The following is an 8,418-nucleotide window of genomic DNA, read 5'->3' as shown; positions in this document are numbered from 1 at the left end:
TCAAACATGGCACACTTCTTACACACATATTACTAGACTGACCTAATTAAAACAATGATTACAATAATGCATTTGAAGAAAACCCACATATTGAATACATTGAATAGACATGTTAGTAATTACATCATGGCATGTATTATTCTGTATATAGTTAATACTTTAAGTAATCGACAATTGTCCCTTTTGAGATTCAAGATTGAGTCCTTAAGCATAGTTTAAACTTTGACCGGAGTCACGAGTGACCGGGTCACGATGGACGGTCAACACAAGGGAGGTATTGATAGGACAGATTCGTCTTTAAATCCGTTGATGGGTCTTTTCCTGTTCCGTCCGATAATACAAGAGGGTTTTGTGAGAGAATCAATAGATTTAATGTGATCAAATCCACGTGATGGGTTCTGATTAGTTTATTGCTGATGAGCTAAGAAGTCCTTTAGACAGAGTCCTTTGTTAAAAGAAGTCACGTCATCACTTCTGGAAATGGATCTTTTGGACCAAATGAAGCTTTGTTCAATCATGCCTCTGGCTGATGAAGCCATTTGGTAACGTCTGTCGAACGAGTCCCTACAGTGTTGAGCTATATAACAACAATTCTTTTTATGTCTATAAATATATCAAAACAGATGTTCCCTTGTCTATTAAAACATGTAAATATTAAAGTGTCTTTAATACAAAATAAAACCGGAAACCGAGGCAGACTGAGGGTTAACGCCATAGACTGTAAAAAAGATGGACGACGCGACGCCGCTTCCTTCCATTGTATTGAACTGAAGCCAAAACTGAAGCTGACACGTTACGCAAAAACGTCAAAAAAAAAAAAGTTTGGAGCCTGGGCATGCGCAGAAAGAATCGTCAGTGGAGCCTGGAGGCGGAGTCGCGGTATCAAACTTCCGCCCAGACTTCTGCGTCATCATTGATGTATTTTAAATAGGCTATATAAATTATACACAATTTAAAATTCTACCTATAAAATAATAGGCTATTCTGTTTCTAGAGCAATAATATTTTTGAAACAGCAAATTCAGTAGATAAACTCCAATATAATATGCCACTAGAAAACAACTCTAAAATGTCAGAAACGGTCCTGCCATTTTAAATAAAGGGTTAAACTAATGTTACAAGAGATCGATAGAAGTAGACAGTGCTCTATAATTAATTAGAGTAGTCTATCATTAGTTTTATCCTGCTAATTATTATTTTATACCCATAAAAATAATTAGTAACTGCCAGATAACGATCACCTGCTTTTTTTCCCATCATGGCTAACGTTAGGCATGTTATCTTAACTAATGACATTTATTAATTAGCTTATGAAGCCCACAATTAACGTTACCAAGAAAAGCTCAGTGATCCGTCAGATCCTGTAGGTCAGTTAGTACAGTTTACTGCTGAACAGCTCATTTTGTTGATGTGAAATAAGACAGAAATCGAAAATTAATAGTTATTTATTTATCTTCAACCTCCCCTCGAAGCCCCGACAGTCCTCAGAGAAGCTGTCAATCAACTGTAAATCACGACAACACGCCCCGTTTCTATACCACCAAATTGCTAGCTAAAATCAAACTTATCACAAAAACGAACAATTGAATATAAATCAGCATGATAACAACTACCTTAAATGACCAAAACCATCTTTTGGAAAATTTTATTTGAAGCATAATTTATTTTTATGTTTTAACTTAAGTCTCATTCTTCTGCATTGAGAGGGCGGGGTTTATGACCTGTACTGCATCCAGCCACAAGGGGGTGATCAAAGAGCCCGCAGCTGCACTTTTCAGGACGTATGAGGCACACCCGGTTAACACTGGTATGACGCAATTGACAGGCGACTCCTCACACGTCCCGGAGCCTTGGTTAAAATTGCAATTTTCTCACAATTTACAAATAGTTGGAAACATTTAGGATATTGCAAGTACTCAAGTGAACAAAATATATAACACTGGCCTAGTGGTTTTTGAATATTTTACTACAAAAATATTACATATTGCACCTTTAAAAAATACATTTTTATCACGCTAAAATTAACATATAGTTCCCAACGAAAGTATTGTTTAGTGTAAAACATGCTGAAGATTAGAAAATTATTTCCCCACAAAAGCTGTTTAATCCGCATAATGCCTCTCATCCATTGACATCCATTCAAAAAACCATAGACATTATAATAAACACTAGACGCCCCATTGGCCGCTGGACCGTACGTCAACGGCTCCGCCATGTTGTGCGGGGCAACGTTCCCATAACGCTCATAACTGGAACTGAGAAAAATGCCTGCTTCGTGTGCTGCTTGGGGCTGTACAAATCGCTGCACAATTGAAAACCGGTCTCAGGGAATAACCTTTCACAGGTAAGACTGAACATTTGTTTCTGGTTGTATTTGGTCATTATATAATTGATAGTAGCTGGCCACCGGAATCAGTCAGACTAAAATAGCTAGCGATGTCACTAGTTAGCTGTGAAAGTTGAGACGTGAGTTTACATCATTTCTAATATAGTTTTAGCTTATGTTATTTTATAAACTAAAGTTTAAATATGCATCTCTATTTTATTAAAACCGACTTTTATGACAAGTACTTGTTACGGCTAGGTGACTGATATTTTGTTAATCTTAAAGGTGCCCAAGAACGTTCTTTCACAAGATGTAATACACAAGAAGTTTACCGACTCATCTACATTATTTAAAAGTTTGCCATTAAATGGTGATTTGTTTATATTTGTATTTATTTTTCAGCCCATTGCAACCAGGGCTACACAAGCCTCAAGGAAAGCTGAGGAGAGCCTGTCAGTGGACTGTTCTCACCATTTCCAAGAGACTGATGGAAAATATATAGCCTTTTGTTGTTGTTGTTATTATTATTATACCAATACTATATTATTATTATTGTAGTCACTATTTAATTTACTATTTTTATTATTGTCTATATTATTCTGCAATTGATATTACATTGTATTTGCGATTATTATTATTATACCACTATTATTATCAATCTATTAGAGTTATGATGTTATATTATTGTCTATATTCTGTAAATGATACTACATATTCTATTGCTATTATTAATGGTGCTTGCCAAAGGCAAAGCTCCATTCTTATTCTTCTGCATACTTATTAATGGTGCTTGCCAAAGGCAAAGCTCCATTCTTATTCTCCTGCATACTTATTAATGGTGCTTGCCAAAGGCAAAGCTCCATTCTTATTCTCCCGCATACTTATTATTAATGGTGCTTGCCAAAGGCAAAGCTCCATTCTTATTCTCCCGCATACTTATTATTAATGGTGCTTGCCAAAGGCAAAGCTCCATTCTTATTCTCCCGCATACTTATTATTAATGGTGCTTGCCAAAGGCAAAGCTCCATTCTTAATCTTCTGCATACTTATTATTAATGGTGCTTGCCAAAGGCAAAGCTCCATTCTTAATCTTCTGCATACTTATTAATGGTGCTTGCCAAAGGCAAAGCTCCATTCTTAATCTTCTGCATACTTATTATTAATGGTGCTTGCCAAAGGCAAAGCTCCATTCTTAATCTTCTGCATACTTATTATTAATGGTGCTTGCCTCTGGCAAAGCTCCATTCTTATTCTCCTGCATACTTATTAATGGTGCTTGCCAAAGGCAAAGCTCCATTCTTATTCTCCCGCATACTTATTATTAATGGTGATTGCCAAAGGCAAAGCTCCATTCTTATTCTCCTGCATACTTATTAATGGTGCTTGCCAAAGGCAAAGCTCCATTCTTAATCTTCTGCATACTTATTATTATTAATGGTGCTTGCCAAAGGCAAAGCTCCATTCTTATTCTTCCGCATACTTATTATTAATGGTGCTTGCCAAAGGCAAAGCTCCATTCTTATTCTTCCGCATACTTATTATTAATGGTGCTTGCCTCTGGCAAAGCTCCATTCTTATTCTCCTGCATACTTATTAATGGTGCTTGCCAAAGGCAAAGCTCCATTCTTATTCTCCCGCATACTTATTAATGGTGCTTGCCAAAGGCAAAGCTCCATTCTTATTCTTCCGCATACTTATTATTATTAATGGTGCTTGCCAAAGGCAAAGCTCCATTCTTAATCTTCTGCATACTTATTAATGGTGCTTGCCAAAGGCAAAGCTCCATTCTTAATCTTCTGCATACTTATTATTATTAATGGTGCTTGCCAAAGGCAAAGCTCCATTCTTATTCTCCTGCATACTTATTAATGGTGCTTGCCAAAGGCAAAGCTCCATTCTTAATCTTCTGCATACTTATTAATGGTGCTTGCCAAAGGCAAAGCTCCATTCTTAATCTTCTGCATACTTATTAATGGTGCTTGCCAAAGGCAAAGCTCCATTCTTAATCTTCTGCATACTTATTAATGGTGCTTGCCAAAGGCAAAGCTCCATTCTTATTCTTCCGCATACTTATTATTAATGGTGCTTGCCAAAGGCAAAGCTCCATTCTTATTCTCCTGCATACTTATTCTTCTTCTTCTTCTTCTTCTTCCACTTTTTTTTCTGCGCGCTACTCCTCCCGCAGCTTTTGTCCTAGACCCATGAATGAGGTGTCAAATCGACCGGCTCATTGAGGAGTGGTGTGCTATGACTTTTATAAGCGATCCGACCAACGATGTTCGCACAGCGGACGAAAAAGCGGCCAAAAAAGTCCCATTGACTTTCAATGGCGGAATGTTCAGAAATTCAAATCTCAACTGTCACTTTCTCACACACACTCACACACGCAGGCCCTTAGAAGCCTTTCTCTCTCAGTCACAGACACTCATTTTCTTCCACTTTTATTTCTGCGCGCTACTCCTCCTGCAGCGTTTGTCCTAGACCCATGAATGAGGTGTCAAATCGACCGGCTCATTGAGGAGATGTGTGTTATGACTTTTATAAGCGATCGGACCAACGATGTTCGCACAGGGGGCGAAAAAGCGGCCAAATAAGTCCCATTGACTTTCAATGGCGGAATCTTCAGAAATTTGAATTTCAACTGTCACTTTCTCACACACACTCACACACGCAGGCCCTTAGAACCCTTTCTGTCACTCACTCACTATTGATCACAGTGTCATAGAGACAAGGGGGCGGGCTCATTTCACTCAGGCAACCAATCAGGCTCTCAGGATCAATGTGAAGCTATCAAGCCACGCCCTAGCAACCATATAGAGCACCATAGCAACAAGCTCCATAGACTTCCATTGAAAAATATCAAATATCTTTGGATAGAAGTGTCGTAGAAAAATGAGGGTGGGCTCATTTGACTCAGGGCAGCATACAGCCAATCACGAATCACCTTAAAGACATCATAGCCACGCCCTAGCAACTATTTAGAGCACCCTAGCAACCCAAAGCATAGAGGGATATCTTCAAATCTGAATATCATAGAGGCATGGGGGTTGGTTTATATCATTCCTACTGGCAAGCATCCTTTGGTGTATCATCATTGGCAGCTGCCAGGCCACTCCCTAGCAACCAAACAGAGTACCTTAGCAACCGTTTTGCAAGATCTATATCTCTGCATCAGAACATCGTAAAGACATGGGTGTTGGTTTATATTGTCAAGCAGCCTTTGGAGTATCATCATTGGCAGCTGCCAAGCCACTCCCTAGCAACCAAACAGAGTACTCTAGCAACCGTTTAACAAGATCTATATCTCTGCATCAGAGCATCATAGAGACATGGCAGTTGGCTCTTTTGACTCATGCTAGCAAACTGGACTTCCAACATGCTACACATGCTAGCAGTGAATAGCTACATGCTAATAGTGATTAGCTAAGTGCTAAAGTGGGCTGAGAACACGCCAGGAACTCTATAGAAACTCCATAGTAACTATCTGTGACAACTACCAACCACCTAGTAACACCATAGCAACCACCCTGGTTACCATAGCAACCGCCTAGCAACCACCCAGAACACCTTAGCAACCGCCTAGCAACACCTTAGCAACCACTCCAAGTACCTTAGCAACTGCCTAGCAACACCCTAGCAACCACTCAGGTTACCATAGCAACCGCCTAGCAACCACCCAGAACACCCTAGCAACCGCCTAGCAACACCTTAGCAACCACTCCAAGTACCTTAGCAACTGCCTAGCAACACCTTAGCAACCACCCAGGTTACCATAGCAACCGCCTAGCAAACACCCAGAACACCCTAGCAACCGCCTAGCAAACACCTTAGCAACTACCCCAAGTACCTTAGCAACCGCATAGCAACCACACAGAACACCCTAGCAACCGCCTAGCAACACCTTAGCAACCGCCTAGCAACCGGGTACCGAATTTTGCCACTGCAAGCACCATTCACATTTTCTTCAGGAAATGTACATTCTAGTTAATGGTGCTTGCCAAAGGCAAAGCTCCATTCTTATTATTGCTCATACTTATTATTAATGGTGCTTGCCAAAGGCAAAGCTCCATTCTTATTATTGCTCATACTTATTATTAATGGTGCTTGCCAAAGGCAAAGCTCCATTCTTAATCTTCTGCATACTTATTATTAATGGTGCTTGCCAAAGGCAAAGCTCCATTCTTAATCTTCTGCATACTTATTATTAATGGTGCTTGCCAAAGGCAAAGCTCCATTCTTATTCTTCTGCATACTTATTCTTCTTCTTCTTCTTCTTCTTCCACTTTTTTTTCTGCGCGCTACTCCTCCTGCAGCGTTTGTCCTAGACCCATGAATGAGGTGTCAAATCGACCGGCTCATTGAGGACAGGTGTGCTATGACTTTTATAAGCGATCGGACCAACGATGTTCGCACAGCGGACGAAAAAGCGGCCAAAAAAGTCCCATTGACTTACATTGAAAAATTCAAATTCACGAACATTCCGTCTCTCTCAACTGTCACTTTCTCACACACACTCACACACGCAGGCCCTTAGAAGCCTTTCTCTCTCAGACACAGACACTCATTTTCTTCCACTTTTATTTCTGCGCGCTACTCCTCCCGCAGCGTTTGTCCTAGACCCATGAATGAGGTGTCAAATCGACCGGCTCATTGGGGAGACCTGTGCTATGACTTTTATAAGCGATCGGGTGTACGATGTTCATCCGGCGGGCGAAAAAGTAGCGAAAAAAATCCCATAGACTTTGCATTGCGACGAACTTTGATGAGTCATTGCTCCGAGCGAGAATTTCGTAGAAACATGTGGGTTACCACGTTTGAAGAGGCTGGCAAGCTCTGTCAGCCCATACCTCAATATGGGGTGTAAGTTGTACCCCTGGGGCGCAAGAGCTGCCCAAAATTGCCCCATAGACATACTATGGTGAAGCCGTGCCCATGAACCAGGAAGTACGGTGTTTTTCCTACTATGGGAAATTACATAGGGATTTTGTATTGAACATAACTCTGGATTACAGTGTAATAGAGACAAGGGGGTGGGCTCATTTTACTCAGGCAACCAATCAGTCTCTCAGGATCATTGTGAAGCTATCAAGCCACGCCCTAGCAACCATATAGAGCACCTTAGTAACATGCTCCATAGACTTCCATTGAAAAAGATCAAATGAATATCTTTGGATAGGAGTGTCGTACAAACATGAGGGTGGGCTCATTTGACTCGAGGCAGCAAACTGCCAATCACAAATCACCTTAAAGACATCATAGCCACGCCTTAGCAACCATTTAGAGCACCCTAGCAACCCAAAGCATAGGCAGATATCTTCAAATCTGAATATCATAGAGGCATAGGGGTTGGTTTATAGCATTCATACTGGCAAGCAGCCTTTGGTTTATCATTACTGGCAGCTGCCAAGCCACTCCCTAGCAACAAAACAGAGTACCTTAGCAACTGTTTAGCAAGATCTATATCTCTGCATCAGAGCATCATAGAGACATGGCGGTTGGCTCTTTTGACTCATGCTAGCAAACTGGACTTCCAACATGCTACACATGTTGTGTCGATGTTCGCACAGCGGACGAAAAAGCGGCCAAAAAAGTCCCATTGACTTACATTGAAAAATTCAAATTCACGAACATTCCGTCTCTCTCAACTGTCACTTTCTCACACACACTCACACACGCAGGCCCTTAGAAGCCTTTCTCTCTCAGACACAGACACTCATTTTCTTCCACTTTTATTTCTGCGCGCTACTCCTCCCGCAGCGTTTGTCCTAGACCCATGAATGAGGTGTCAAATCGACCGGCTCATTGAGGAGATGTGTGTTATGACTTTTATAAGCGATCGGACCAACGATGTTCGCACAGGGGGCGAAAAAGCGGCCAAAAAAGTCCCATTGACTTTCAATGGCGGAATCTTCAGAAATTTGAATTTCAACTGTCACTTTCTCACACACACTCACACACGCAGGCCCTTAGAAGCCTTTCTCTCTCAGTCACAGACACTCATTTTCTTCCACTTTTATTTCTGCGCGCTACTCCTCCCGCAGCGTTTGTCCTAGACCCACAAATGAGGTGTCAAATCGACCGGCTTATTGAGG

Source organism: Megalobrama amblycephala, linkage group LG9 (assembly GCF_018812025.1).
Source record: "Megalobrama amblycephala isolate DHTTF-2021 linkage group LG9, ASM1881202v1, whole genome shotgun sequence".
Lineage (NCBI taxonomy): Eukaryota > Metazoa > Chordata > Actinopteri > Cypriniformes > Xenocyprididae > Megalobrama > Megalobrama amblycephala.
Note: the sequence above shows the minus strand (reverse complement) of the source record.